Consider the following 16655-nt stretch of genomic DNA (forward strand, 5'->3'; position numbering starts at 1 on the left):
AGCCACATTCACAAAAGCATTTTCAAGTGAAGTGTAAAGTACTTATCGTGCTCTGCTGGGGTTAGGGAGGCAGCTGCGGGCACCAGAGGGTGCACGTTAGACTCCAAGGAAGCGAGGCTCACCCCATTGCGAAATCGTCGTAAGGCCGTGTACCCTCTGGAGCCCACAGCTGCCTCACTCACCCCAGCAGAGCATGATAAGTACTTTACACTTCACTAGAAAATGCTTTTGTGAATGTGGCTACCACAGATGCTTGTACACTTGCCATAACTGCATAAAAGCTATAGTGCCAGACAAATTCTTTTTTCTTTTCAGTGGTTTTTGCAAACTCTTGTCTGTATTGTCTTGAGCATGTAGCTCCTGCTGGAGGTCCGCACCAATAGCCATCCATACTAACAGTATCCACAGCTATTACTGCCTGCCTTCCCTCTTTTGACTTGTTGTAATCAGTGAAGACTAAATGATGTCCATTGTATTGACAGCTTTATGTGATAGGCGATACTGATGGATGAGAGTTAAAACCATGTTATAAAACCATGTTATAAGCCTGTGTAGATCAATTTCTATCATATGTTAAAGCTCATCTCACTCCCTCCACCTCTTCTGTTCTTAAATCTGTATGTTTCTTAGTTGTTCCATTTATTTATTTATTTGATGCAGCTGCTGGTTTGTACAATTTTGCTTTCTTCTTGTCGTCCCCCTCATGCTGAATTCCAGATGCACTGCCGACAAAAGACATTTCTGGGTTAAATAAGCACTGAACAGGTTTAAAATTAGAGCTTATTGTTCAAAAACAGATGCACGACTCAAACAAATGCAAACAAATGCATAAATGTGGAAGTAAAAAAATGGCTATGAAAATATCTGCACTGTCATAGTCACTGTAAAATGGAATAGTGGTATGATTCTTTGTCACGGTAATAATAAATAGAATTATTTCCTCTATATCTTTAAATGCTTAAACACAAAGTAAAAGATAAAACAGACCTAATGACGGAATATGAATATGCCTCTTAAAAGAATCTGCTTCTATTATTTTTGTTAGAACATCACTACGTATACCAAATTTGCAGATAGATATGGTGTGGAGATGATCAGTTCTACAAATTTCACTTTATGATTGAGAGGTAGCAAATAATGTGCAAATAAGTGTGATCTAGTGTTAGCTTTGAAATAGATTATTTGTACATAGCTTAGATACATTTTGGCCAAAGAGGCTGGTAAAGACCACCTTGGGTGGGAAACTAGTGTCTGTATGGTGGCCCCGATACACCACTGAGAGATATCTCATGCCAAATAATCTTACCTAAGTGCAGCTCGATGTCATTGCTCTCGGCCTCGATCCACTACAGGAGTAGCAACAAGAATGGAGGTAGTAGCAGCAAGACACACAAGGGAACAATCAAATACTAGTCCTTTATTATACAAAGTAGGACACTTTCAAACTTGTTAAAATCTGGAGAGGGAGGGCAGGTGGGGTAAGAGAGCAATCTGCACATCAGAGATTAATTTACCTCTGACATGCAGGTCACCCTCTTGCCCCACCTCCCATCCCTGGATTTGTTTTAAAGTGTCCCAATTTGTATAATATATAAACCCAATAGGAAGAGGTCTGTCGGCAACTGCGAGGTCAGCCACAGGCCACAGCACCGGAAAGCCTGGAATAGCCTGGCCAGGAAGAGGAATCTGTTGGAAACCGTGGAGGCCTGGAGAATACATTTGCGGCTTTCCTGGACTCCAGGCATCGCGCTTCCTTTAGCACAGCACCAGCATGACCCCAGCAACTCGCCCACCGATAAGAGAAGTGTAATGAATAAAGAGGGAGCTGTGGCGAACAGCACCGCCGCCGCAGCTGCCTCCGCGCCCCTGCCCGTTCCTCCGGCGTCTGGGACGCCGAGGACGGGGCTGTCATTGCCCAATAGGGTCGCTTTCTCGCGCGGGCGTGCGCACAGACAGGACCTTTATGCGGGGAGAAGGTGCGTCAGCTGACCTGCTGGTCAGCTGACGTCAGAGGAGACTCACGGCACCCCAGATTGGCTGATTGCAGGGGGCGTGCCTGTGAGATCTCCTCTGCTTCTTAAGCCTTCGGGCTTCAGTATCACGCTTGCCACTGGTGAGGTGCTTTATACCCACCAGCTCCACTGGTGAGGTGCCGCTTGTGACTGATAGTACCTTCCCAGCCCCTCTGGGAAGGTTTAGCCAAAGCTATCTAGTCACCTGATATACCTTTCCAGCCCCGCTGGGAAGGTCTAGCCTATTACCGCATCCTCCTAGTCCGACCTATCCAGCCTTACAGGAAAAGGTCGGTGTGATTATTTGTCTGATTGATTGGTCGTTTACCAGCTCCCCTGGTATAGACCAGCAATACTATTTCTGTACTCCCTCTGTTAGTACCTTCTCCAGCTCCTCTGGCAAGGTTTGATCAAATCTATACAGTCAGTGTACTGATAGTACCTTACCAGTCCCTCTGGTAAGGTCTTGCAAAACTAATAAAGTTACAGTTGCACCAATCACTATTCATTCAGTCTGTATCTGCTATACTAGTATTATTGTTGATTCTGCAGATCACCTAATAATCAGGTATAGCGTCTGTATTATTGGTGATACTGCAGATCACCTAATAATCAGACGTCTGAGGCTAAACACCCAACCATTACAGAACAGCAGACCAGCAATATTAAAATGGAGGCACTATGTGAGCGGGTTGATCTGCTGACCACCACCGTTAGCGAGCTTGTTAACACGGTGAACGTTCAGCAGACCCAAATTGACCAGCTACTTCAGATGGTGAGCCATCTGAAGGATCCTGTTGCATCAGTGTCACCCCCTTCCGTGATTGAACCTAGGGTGCCCCCACCTGAGAAATTTTCGGGGCATTGCTTGGATTTCCGTAATTTTAAACACAGATGTTTGTCATATTTTGAATTACGGCCCGTTTCTTCAGGTAAAGAAGGTCAGAGGGTCACTTTCATTAAGACATTATTGTCTGGAGATTCACAGTCCTGGGCCTATAGTCTTCCTACAGGGCTTGAGGCCCTGGTCTCAGTGGCAGAATTCTTTAAAGCTATGGCAGTAATTTACGACGACCCTGATTTGGCAGTGACCACTGAGAGGAGGTTGAAAACTCTCAGGCAGGGACACAACTCCGTCGAAACTTACGCAGCTGAGTTCAGGAGATGGGCAGTGTCTGCCAGATGGGGGCATTATGCACTACTTGATTGCTTTCTGTCAGGGTTATCTGATGCTGTAGCTGATCTCATGTTCGGTCATCCGGAACCCAAGACATTGGATGACGCCATATCTTTGGCAATTAAAATTGATAGACGGGTTCGCTATCAAAAACATACTCGAGCGAAGCCTTCAGGGAGATTCGCTTCATGTATGTTTTCCGCGCCTGCGCCTTCCTCTCCACCGCCTGACGAGCCAATGCAGATTGGGCACGCCAGGCTTTCAGAGGTCGAGAGGAATAGAAGACGCAAAGAAAATTTATGTCTGTACTGTGCTGACAAAGGACACATGGTCTCTGATTGTCCCAAGAAGGCGGAAAACTCTATCGCCTAGGAGTAGCGGGAGGTACTACCCTAGGCGATCCAGTCATACCTCTAAGCAACAAACGTTTATTGCTCCCGTGCTCTATCTCTTAGGAGGGAGAAATGCATTCCACTCAGGCATTTATAGATTTGGGTTCAGCAGTTAACGTTATGTCACAAGATTTCGCCAATAAGTTTGGCTTTCCGTTGACTTCTGTGGGACAACAGGTCATGATGATTACAGCAGTAGATGATTCTCCGCTACCCATTAAGCAGAGTATTACTCAGACTCCTGTGTTGTTGTGTCAGCTTGGGGTGTTGCATAGGGAACAGATCCAGTTTTTGGTACTTGAGATGTCTACTTCCACAATCATTTTAGGAATGCCCTGGCTAAAGAAACATTCTCCTCATATAGACTGGAGTTCCAGACAGTTGTTGAGCTGGTCTCCATATTGCCATGTTCGTTGTTTGGAGAACGTTAACATAGCCGCTACCGAGGCTCAGGTGGAGGGGACTCCTGATTCTGTCTCTGAACCCACTGAGTCGGACAATTGGGTGGATTGGGTACCTGTATTGAGTTCATTCCAACAGGAAGCCCCCGAGGGGAAACCTGAAGGGGTTCTCTTTGTACCTCTACAATTCAGGCTTAAGATGCTACACATTTTTCATACTCACAAGAATGCTGGTCATCCCGGGGTTGCTCGCACCCAGGAGTTCCTAGATCGTTTTGTATGGTGGCCCTCAATAGTCTCTGACTGTAAGGAGTTCGTGGGGAGCTGCTCTGTTTGTGCCAGGAGCAAAACATCTAGGCAGGCTCCTGCAGGTACCTTACAGGCACTCCCAGTGCCCGAACAGCCATGGACCCATGTGTCCATGGATTTCGTGGGCGAACTGCCTGCTTCTGAGGGTAAAATGGTCATATGGGTGGTAGTCGACAGGTTCAGTAAGATGGCCCACTTCATCCCCTTGAATGGACTCCCCACTGCACAAGAATTGGCAGAACTTTTTATACTCCACATCTTCAGACTGCATGGAATTCCTGAAGATGTGGTGTTAGATAGGGGAGTCCAGTTCATTTCCCGGTTCTGGAAGGCCTTTTGCCATCAATTGGGGATGAAGTTATCATTTTCCTCAGGCTACCACCCACAGACTAACGGTCAGACTGAAAGGGTAAATCAGTCTCTAGAGAAGTTCCTCAGATGTTATGTGGCTGATGCCCAGACCGACTGGGTTAAGTTTTTACCCTACGCTGAATTCGTTCACAATAATTTGAGATGTGCCTCCTCAGGTTTCTCCCCTTTTCAGATTGTTACGGGGAGATCACCAAGGTTCTCACCACTGCCGGTGGTGGCATCACTGTTTCCAGTTTTAGAACAGTGGCAAGAAACCATGAGGGGGATCTGGAAAAGGGTGAAAGAAAATTTAAAAAGAGCCTTTGCCATTCAGAAAAAACAAGCAGACAAGAGACGGTCACTGGAGTGGGAATTCACTCCAGGTGATTTAGTGTGGGTCTCTACTAAACATTTGGCCTTGAAACAGCCTTCTGTCAAGTTGGGTCCTAAGTTTATAGGACCGTACCCTATTTCCAAGGAAGTCAACAATGTTACGTATGTGGTCTCGCTCCCACCCAGTTTCAGGGGTGGTAGAACCTTTCATGTGTCCCTTTTGAAGCCTGCTGTGTGTGTGGACTCCACCCCGCCCTGTAGTAGTTGATGGGGAACCAGAATACGAGATAGAACGGATCTTGGATTCTCGGCGGGTGCGTAATTCTTTGCAGTATCTGGTCCACTGGCGAGGGTATGGTACGGAAGAGAGATCTTGGGTACCAGTCTCTCGCATGCATGCGGATGAACTCAGGGAAGAGTTTCATAGGTTGCATCCCGATAGGCCGGGTGGTGCGTGTCCGGAGTCCATGCCTAGAAGTGGGGGTACTGTAATGAATAAAGAGGCAGCTGCGGCGAACAGCACCACCGCCGCAGCTGCCTCCGTGCCCCTGCCCATTCCTCCTGGCGTCTGGGATGCCGAGGACAGGGCTGTCATTGCCCAATAGGGTCACTGTCTCGTGCGGGCGCACGCACAGACAGGACCTTTATGCGGGGAGGAGGCGCGTCAGCTGACCTGCTGGTCGGCTGACATCAGAGGAGACTCACGGCGCCCCGGATTGGCTGATTGCAGGGGGCGTGCCTAAGAGGTCTCCTCTGCTTCTTAAGCCTTCGGGCTTCAGTATCACGCTGTCTGCTGTCGTGAATACCCTGTGTGTTAGCGCTCAGACCTTAGACTAGATCCAGGTGTTGAAACCAAGGACTTCACACCAAGACTAGGATTATTGTATGTCATTGATTACCTGTGTATGATTCTGGCTATACCTCTGACCTTGCTTCTTGCCTAACGTTACTGTACTTCTGCCTATCTGACTAGTTGCTGAACCTCTGCCTGATTACTCGATATCCTTCGGCCTCACGATTCTGTACTGTATTTACCATTCTGTTGCCGAACCTTGCCTGTCTGACCATTCTACTCACCAGTCGGCCCTTGCCACTGGTGAGGTGCTCTATACCCACCAGCTCCACTGGTGAGGTGCCACTTGTGACTGATAGTACCTTCCCAGCCCCTCTGGGAAGGTTTAGCCAAAGCTATCTAGTCACCTGATATACCTTTCCAGCCCCGCTGGGAAGGTCTAGCCTATTACCGCATCCTCCTAGTCCGACCTATCCAGCCTTACTGGAAAAAGGTCGGTGTGATTGTTTGTCTGATTGATTGGTCATTTACCAGCTCCCCTGGTATAGACCAGCAATACTATTTCTGTACTCTCTCTGTTAGTACCTTCTCCAGCTCCTCTGGGAAGGTTTGATCAAATCTATACAGTCAGTGTACTGATAGTACCTTACCAGTCCCTCTGGTAAGGTCTTGCAAAACTAATAAAGTTACGGTTGCACCAATCACTGTTCACTCAGTCCGTAATCTGCTATACTAGTATTATTGGTGATTCTGCAGATCACCTAATAATCAGGTATAGCATCTGTATTATTGGTGATACTGCAGATTACCTAATAATCAGACGTCTAAGGCTAAACATCCAACCGTTACAAGAAGATTTTTATATATATTTTTTCCCTGGTCACCTAGGTGCATCTTATGGTCAGGTACGTCCTATGGTCCAAAAAAGATGGTATATTAACTCTGTAAAGCACTGCAGAAGATTTTAGTGCTATAGAAATATTAAATAATAATTGTGAACATTACATACAGATCTCCAAGGCTTTTGAGCAGAGCAGATTGTCTAAATGATGGTGTTAACACGGAAGAAACATTAAAGGACCCCTCTGATAAATTTAGTGGCATTTTAATGAAGTCCTTACCAAATTCAACAGCATTTAAGTATTTTTATCCCAATAGAAATACTGATTTATTAAAAAAAATTCACAACATATGATATACACATCACTAAAGTAGCAGCCAGCAAATATGCACATAGGCATTCAGAAACAGTCCACAATACGGAACATGGGGGAACAGACTCTTTAGGAGGAATAGAATTGTTGGATTTAATAAACAGATATTTTAGTGCTGTTGTCAGTGAACCTGTGTCTTAGCTGACAAATTATTGAATTACCAATCTTAGCAGGGAAACCTTGAAGGTCCAAAGTGAAATGCTACATATCAGAATGCACTTCTCTGTACTCTTCTGTAATATGACCTGTTGCTAAGTTATCTGAAAAACAATCCTGCCTAATAAAAGGCAAGTAACCGTGCGTCCCATGTCCATCCGGACCGTCAGTGCTTTTTGTGCACTGCGCATATGCAGGGACGCAGAGACACTGCCGAGAGCCAGAGGAGGATGGGGCCAGAAGGGGCGGGGCATGTGTGCGTCCCGCGCGACGGGTGTGGTGGTGGTTGCAAACTGGTTGAAGCAGGATCCCTCTATGTCCTATTTTTTTGTGTCTTGTTGAGTTATATATAGGGAAGACTGCTGACTACAAGGGGAGATAATTGAATATCCTTGCTGCAATATTGTTCCTGATATGCTGATCTGTCATTTAATCAGCCATCACTGTTGGTGAGCGTACTTGCATATATTTTTGGGGGCTTTCTTTATGTGATGCATGATATTGGTTCTATTGTGTTTATATAGTATCTATGCAATCCTAGGTGTTAGCGCACATTACATTACATACAATTTCTACTAGGGTATTGATACCCTTCATAGTGCATAGCGATCCACCTGATTGCAGAGTAGGTGTCAGTCACAGAGGAGCTCAACGGCCACTCTCACACACAGCATATAAATCCCTGCCATGCACTGAGGGGGACCAACAGACCGAAACAGGCTGCATGTTGGGTTGATGTGGCTCTTTAAAATGTAAATCTATAGGCTTGCTATACACCAGCAGTTCTGGATGTAAGCCTGGCTTCTGGAGCATAAAGAGATAATTTGCATATTCAGCAGTGTACATTGTGGCTAACCACAGTTACATACTTAAATCTGAAAATCACACTAAGCTTTTTTAGTAGGAGGGCTTTTCGATCTCTTTTAGCCTATTATACTTTCTTAGTGGATTTTGGGTCACCCTGAGCTGCTTGATTACTCCCTCATAGCAATGGTAATCTATAGCCAGCTGCTCCTAAATCCCCCAAATAGATCAAACATTTTCATGTTTTTTATGCTTCAAGTAAGAATACTTTAGTTTGAGAAATACAAATATTTAGTGGGCAGTGGCATACCTAAGGAGCTTAGGTCCCCAGTGCAAGTTTTACATTGGGCCTCCCAAGCAATCTATAAATAATGCGCTCTATAAATGAGCGCTCAGCTTTGATGTTACTAGCAGATGCTTTTTTCTCCTATCTGTATTGCCTGAGGAAGCAGGTTTAACCTGTGAAATGCGTTGCACTTTATTATGGAGTACCCAATAAATCTACAGCCGTGTGTTCTGCTTGGAGGGGGTAAGTCCACCACTGCCTCCTCTATTTCAAATTGGTTTTTAAGCTCATTTAGTCCATTTTATCCTTTTGGCGCCTCTGTTATCTTATTGCTACATTGAGTCCACCCTAGGTGGAGAGTTATACCCACTTCCTTCTTCTACTACAGAGAGCGACTTCTTAATCCTGAGTGGGGTCAGGACAATCTCCCCACCTGCCTTGACAGTGGTTGCCTAATGGTAACTCTAGTTTGTGAGTATTACATTTTGAATTACTCTATAAAACGTCCCTTACCAGTACATACTACACTATATTGGGATCTTGCTGTTCTCTTCTTCTCAAATGGTCTTATCTATTTGTCACATAAATTAGCTAGCATCCCTGTGAGACCCCTCCTCGTGTTGTAATTAAGGCATCCAATAACATTTATTTATATTTGCAGAAAAATATATCTCCTTTTAAAGTGGACCTGAACTCTTGCACAGGACAGAGAAATACACCCTGTGTGTATTTAGATAGTTTAGCCTGTCTAATTCCCCCTCATCTGTGTCTAATCACAAGTTGCAGTTTGATTCCTCAGCTGTGTCAGCCATGGCAGAGAGGCTAATTTGAAAGCACAGGATGTTAACAATATATCTGCTTCCATGAAAGCAGGAAGTAGATACACTGCAGATTTATCACAGGATTTGTATCAGATGTAACAAAGAAATGTTTTTCTCTAAAGATTATTATGCTTATCTTTTAGAGCAGAGAGAAAGTTCTGAGTTAAGGTCCACTTTAATGTTTAGAGTATATAAGCTGTATGTTCTAAATGATACAGGAATCAAGTCTGAGGAAGGCTTCATATCCGAAAGCTTATGCCTTTTTTTCAAAGTTAGCTAATAAATGGCATCATCCTGATTCAAAACTTCTTTCTTTTGCTGATGGCTAACACGGTACAATACTCTACTGCTACTACTTTTAATCTTAGAGTTCATGTGTTACACTTTTATTAGGAACAGCTTGTTACTACAAGCTTTTGATGGCACATTTTGATGTTAACAACCAGACACACACTGAGAGCAGCAGACAATTTCACACCTAATAGTCTTTTAAAATGTAATAAAGATATATTAAATGAAGAATATTTTAGTTGTTTTTAGGTTAGACATTTCTTTAATATCACCTGCACTGGAGTCTTGGAAATTCCTAGAATACGAGAACAGCATTTGAGTCTAGCTGTAAAAAGGTCAGGCCATGATCTTACAAATATATTCAATTACGTTATAGATACTGCCTGAAAAAATACTACTTATATGAATAAATGATCCCTGCATGTGGAATCCCAGGTTCAAAGGGACACGTGGAATGACATTTTTGAGCTATTAGTACAATCTTTAGATGTACTGTATCTCTATTAAGGAAATCTCCTATTAATTTCTCTTTCAGTAATGTATGTTTCCAGGAAAAAGTATGCATTGAAGTGTAACTGCTCCACATGTGCATGTGCTCTAGGTCCAGTTTAGGGACTGAATTTATCATTTGTCATATTTGGCTGGACTGCCCTAAAGAATGAAACTTGGAAAAAGTAGCAGAAGTAATTAATAATATTTTCATAACCAAAATATAATTACTTTATATACTTGTGAATAAGCCTCATTTTTGCAGCACAAAAATGTGCTGCAACGTTACCCCCTCTGCTTATATGCGCGTCAGTGGAGCAGAATGGATGGTGGAGTGTAACGATTGTGGAACTTCCTCCGTGATCAGCGCACAACGCGTGCGCTGATACGGCGGAAATCCTCCACAAGCGTATAATTGCAGGAACCCAGCAAAAGGTGCCAAGCACCCGTAGAGGGAAATTCCTGTCGGCAGATGGCGCTGAGGAGTGCAGAGGAACCAATCCTCTGCACCTCCACAAATGCCAGACAGGAATTGTACGAAGCGCAGAACACAATCGCAAGAGAAGCGATTGCGAATGAGAACGAGCAAAGGGACAGGTTGTATGTGTGTGCGCCAATCTAGTCGCCACCCCACGACAGCGCACACACAACAGCAGATACGAAACAGAAACGCAACTGCAAGAAAGGCGATTGCGAGAAGTGACATAAGGCAGATCAGAACAGAATACGAGGATAGCAAAGGCACAGCAAATCATACAATGAGGAGATACGGAAAATAACAAACGCTAACTGAACGCGAACACCGCACTCATTCGCAACAGTGCACACGTTCATGCGCGGTCTCCATGTGATAAGCACAATAGAGACAAGCACGCCTAACTAACCACCGACAGACAAACATGAAACAGAGGATGCGAGCGCTTGCTTAACGGTTACCTCACCGAGCCTCCAGCAAGCGTTCGTAGCAGACAAGACAGACACACGAAAACATGAACAAGCGAGAGATAGGATCCACAGCACTAGCGAAAGTGGCTAGCGCGATCCAGGAAGACAGAACAGAAGGATCCACAGCGCTAGCGCAGGATGCTAGTGCGATCCAGGTACAGAGTAGCAGAACAGAAGGATCCACAGCACTAGCGCAGGATGCTAGTGCGATCCAGGTACAGGGTAGCAGAACAGAAGGATCCACAGCACTAGCGCAGGATGCTAGTGCGATCTAGGTACAGAGTAGCAGAACAGAAGGATCCACAGCACTAGCGCAGGATGCTAGTGCGATCCAGGGAGGCAGAATAGAAGGATCCACAGCACTAGCGCAGGATGCTAGTGCGATCCAGGGAGGCAGAACAGAAGGATCCACAGCACTAGCGAAAAGAGGCTAGCGCGATCCAAGGAGACAGAACAGAAGGATCCACAGCGCTAGCGCAAGATGCTAGTGCGATCCAAGTGAGACAGATCAGAAGAGATAGCTGGTAGCAACCGCTGCACCAGCTATACTCCAAGAACAGAGATCAGAACGATTTCCTGTCGACCACCGCTGGGACAGGACAATCGCAACAGACAAACAAAACAGATAAGCAATCCTAACTGCACTAGGGGAACCTGCCTAGCGCAGTTTCCAGGAATTACTCTAAGCTGATTTTCAAACAGAGAGTAAGGCTGACACTCCTCCAGGAGTGTTTCACAGGAAGGAATCCTTATGACCAGCGAAGCATTGTGGGAAACACATAGTACTTATAGTACACGCCTCCAATGAATGTGGCCAGGCAATTTGCATGACAACATATGCAAATTCCTCAGCAAGCACAAGTTGCTAAACTGACAGAAGGTCTCCTTTCCAGAGTCCTGCAGCATGCAAACCTAAACAATGGTCAAAAAGCTGCCTGCCTGCACAGGCAGCTGAGCAGATCATTACAGTACCCCCCCTTCCAGACGACCCTCAAAACTGCTATTAGCAAAAGACTCCAACCGAAGACTCATGAAGATCGGGACAGCCCGACAAGGTGCAATTCCAGAGTCAGTCCACCCGAAACCGACCTCATCGGAAACAGAAGCCACCGAAACATGCCCATCAGCACTACAAGTCTCAGTGTAACACCCATCAGGACTGTGGATACCAGAGAAGAAGCCATCGACACCCTCCAGACAATAACCACCACCTTCCAAGGAGCGTCCGAAAATAGCAAAACTGCCACAAAACCGGTTCGAAGTATCTCTTTCAAAACAAAAGCCGCTGTTGATCGTATTCAGGGTACCAAGCAAAACTTCTCTTGGAATCTCCCAGAACGCCTTGAAGCTCCACAGAGATTCCAAGAAGCCAGAACGCTCACCAGGCTCACATGGAGAGCTACCAAGCACCCCCATGGAACCTATGACAGTTCCAGATTCAGAATTAGCAGGACACCCATCAAGATCAGGACTTTCAGGGACCACTTCTGGGCATGCAAGCAGGCAGGCTAAATCAGAACATGTCTCCACCGAGGAAGCATCTGAGTACGCTGGTAACCGAGGCACACTTGGGCTTTCTGGGTCACAGAGCACACTGGGGTACACCAGCACAGGAGAAACCTCAGGACATGTCGGGGAACTGCCAACCTCAGAGTCCGGCATGACCAGACCAAAACCAGGACCGGGCAGAAAATCATCACGAGTAGAGGTCACAGGTACTGGTATTTCAAAAGAAGACTCGGTCTCAGGCTTAGAGATCTGAATGACTGTAATGGTATCTGACAGAAATTCATCATTGACTACCCATGACTGAAGCTCCACCAGAGCTGAAAATGTAGCCAGCAAGGCAGCAATGCCTACGGAAGAGGGAAATACCTCAGAAGGACTTGGGGGGCAGGAGACATCTCCTACAAGTTCTGCACCCTTTGGGAGGAACTCGGAGACCTCCAGAACATCAAACAAGACCTCAGGAACATCATTTTCCAGGTTTTCTAAGAAGGATTCTGAACTATCCATGTTACAGGGCTGAACATTAAATACCTCCTGCAGGCAGGGCAGATGTCCCAGGAATGGTTCCACCATTACCTGAGACTGAACTTCATCATAATTAGCGGGATATACAGGAATATTTACTGGAACACACACTGCCTCCCTAACTTCATTCTCACTGTACCCAGAATTCTGTGTGGCAGTCAAACTAGCTTGTAACTCCAAAACTGCAGAAAAACAGGTGAGTATAGTGGCAATACCTAGACGAGCCTCTAGGGACACTGCAGGGGATTCTAAGCAAGGCCACATTGACTCATCCAGAGTACAGGGTGCAGAATCTGCACTTTCCTCAGAGCAAGAAAGGGGCTCACAAACGTCAGTGTGAAAGGAAAACATGTTTTCATTCATGGTACAGGGCAGGTTCAGAGAAAGCGTCTCTGAACAAGGCAAAGAAGGTTCAGCATCAGATTCGCAAAACCGAAGCGCTGTCTCAATCTTAGATTCGGCTAACAATGTTGAATCCGAGGAATCAGAACGCAAAACCTGCGAATCAAAAATCACTTTAGGTTGTGAAACTGACACTTCCATAGCGCAAACCTCCGCGATCTGCGGGGCAGACTGTAAGGTGTTCAGGACAGAATCACTGGAGCAACTGTCACCAGGCAACGGGCCCTTACAGGTGTGAACAGGGTGAGACAGAGACCCATTTGCAGAAGAAATAGCGACATCAACAGGATAAACTTTATTAGGCATATTAATTTTACTTTTGACGCTGCATAGTCGAGAAATTTTCCCCATAGCAGAGTCACAGACGGAAGACCTCAAAGATCTGTTTCTAGATGACAAAGGATCCCACACATCCTTGAGGAAACCGGCAGACTCATGCCGATCACAATCTGCAGGAACATCCGAGAAACAGGCATCAGATCGCACAGATTCAAACTGCACACTGTCAGGAGAGAATCCTTCAGGATTCGCACAGGAATCAACCACAGCGGCACACTCATTCATTTCAGATTGCAGAAAGTCAAGACTCTCATGCTTTACCCCAGAAAGGCAGCAACAATCATCCGACAACGATGTCTCTTTATTGGAATCAATTGGTTGGTGTGTGTGCAATTCATCCAAAATCATCTGCCACACATAATTCACCAGATCCACATCACCCTCGTCACATTCATCGGAATCAATCAAAAGGTACATAGAATCGAGACAATCATTCAAGACATCCTCGCTTTTTGCGATGTAAAAATCGCAAAAGGCTTTCCAATCAAAATCGAATTCCTCCAGCAAGGCCCCAACATCCCAGGAAGCAAATGGGGGTTCAAACAGGCCAGTATCCAGATAATCTCCATATGGGTGGAGTTCAGGAACAAGAACAGATTTTTTAACTGCTTTAATATAGTGTGAGATCTTACCTATAGTAGGATCCACATAAGCTTTGGATTGAGGCAAAAAACCAGGAAACAGATCAACATCATGGTAAACATCATTATCATACTGAATGGTTTTGCATGGAAGGGAAAGATCAGCTGACTTATCAGCAGCTACACATTCAATCAGAGCAGCTGGTAAGCCAGGCAGTTTAACCCCCTTGGCGGTATGAAAAATACCGCCAGGGGGCAGCGCAGCAGTTTTTTTTTAATTTTTTTTTTTTAAATCATGTAGCAAGCCGAGGGCTCGCTACATGATAGCCGCTGCTCAGCGGCATCCCCCCAGCCCCGCCGATCGCCTCCGGCGATAGGCGATCAGGAAATCCCGTTCAATGGCGACGGGGCGGAATGACGTCACCGACGTCAGCGACGTCGGGACGTCATTGGGAGACCCGATCCACCCCTTGGCGCTGCCTGGCACTGATTGGCCAGGCAGCGCAGGGGTCTGGGGGGGGGGCGCGCGCCGCACCGGATAGCAGCGATCGGGCGCGCGGCGGCGGCGATCGGGGTGCTGGCGCAGCGAGCAAAGTGCTAGCTGCGTCCAGCAAAAAAAAAATTATGTCAATCGGCCCAGCAGGGCCTGAGCGGCACCCTCCGGCGGCTTACCCCGTGTCACACACGGGGTTACCGCTAAGGAGGTTAAACCAGTGAGAGAATATCACTGCAAGAAACTGATACAGATTATCATTCCAAGAATTGTTTTTTAGCACCTCATACGCCCAGGTGAACAAATCGTCTTTTAAGAGCACATAGGCAAACTGAAGAGCCGACGTAGATGGATCAGCAATCTGAAAGGTGGGATCCAGGCAAAACCTCACACATTCAGAGAGAAATTCCGCTTTGGTCTCTGAGTTTAGCCTTTTAAAGCTCTTAAAGACACAGGACCCATACTCGACAAAATCGTACAAATCAGAAATTCCCTCTACACTGGGAATTTTGGTTGGGCTGGTCATACTGTAACGATTGTGGAACTTCCTCCGTGATCAGCGCACAACGCGTGTGCTGATACGGCGGAAATCCTCCACAAGCGTACAATTGCAGGAACCCAGCAAAAGGTGCCAAGCACCCGTAGAGGGAAATTCCTGTCGGCAGATGGCGCTGAGGAGTGCAGAGGAACCAATCCTCGGCAGCTCCACAAATGCCAGACAGGAATTGTACGAAGCGCAGAATGCAATCGCAAGAGAAGCGATTGCGAATGAGAACGAGCAAAGGGACAGGTTGTATGTGTGTGCGCCAATCTAGTCGCCACCCCGCGACAGCGCACACACAACAGCAGATACGAAACAGAAACACAACCACAAGAAAGGCGATTGCGAGAAGTGACACAAGGCAGATCAGAACAGAATACGAGGATAGCAAAGGTACAGCAAATAATACAATGAGGAGATATGGAAAATAACAAACACTAACTGAATGCGAACACCGCACTCATTCGCAACAGTGCACGCGTTCATGCGCGGTCTCCACGTGATAAGCACAATAGAGACAAGCACGCCTAACTAACCAGCGACAGACAAACATGAAACAGAGGACGCGAGCGCTTGCTTAACGGTTACCTCACCGAGCCTCCAGCAAGCGTTCGTAGCAGACAAGACAGACACACGAAAACATGAACAAGCGAGAGATAGGATCCACAGCACTAGCGAAAGTGGCTAGCGCGATCCAGGAAGACAGAGCAGAAGGATCCACAGTGCTAGCGCAGGATGCTAGTGCGATCCAAGTACAGAGTAGCAGAACAGGAGGATCCACAGCACTAGCGCAGGATGCTAGTGCGATCCAGGTACAGAGTAGCAGAACAGAAGGATCCACAGCACTAGCGCAGGATGCTAGTGCGATCCAGGGAGGCAGAACAGAAGGATCCACAGCACTAGCGCAGGATGTTAGTGCGATCCAGGGAGGCAGAACAGAAGGATCCACAGCACTAGCGCAGGATGCTAGTGCGATCCAGGGAGGCAGAACAGAAGGATCCACAGCACTAGCGAAAAGAGGCTAGCGCGATCCAAGTGAGACAGAACAGAAGGATCCACAGCGCTAGCGCAAGATGCTAGTGCGATCCAAGTGAGACAGATCAGAAGAGATAGCTGGTAGCAACCGCTGCACCAGCTATACTCCAAGAACAGAGATCAGAACGATTTCCTGTCGACCACCGCTGGGACAGGACAATAGCAACAGACAAACAAAACAGATAAGCAAAGAAGCAGAAGGTCTCCTTTCCAGAGTCCTGCAGCATGCAAACCTAAACAATGGTCAAAAAGCTGCCTGCCTGCACAGGCAGCTGAGCAGATCATTACATGGAGCAGGTTTTGTTACTGACAGAGGAGCGTAAGGATGATGCACTAATGATCCTGCTCTTGCCAACTGGCTCCCTGCTGTTTCAGTGCAACCCATTCCCTGCAACACGGTGTGCAGCTTACACTGCTAAAGACAACCTGTGTGCCGTGGCTTGTGGAGCATTGCAT

Source organism: Hyperolius riggenbachi, chromosome 2, assembly GCF_040937935.1.
Source record: "Hyperolius riggenbachi isolate aHypRig1 chromosome 2, aHypRig1.pri, whole genome shotgun sequence".
In the NCBI taxonomy this organism is placed as follows: domain Eukaryota; kingdom Metazoa; phylum Chordata; class Amphibia; order Anura; family Hyperoliidae; genus Hyperolius; species Hyperolius riggenbachi.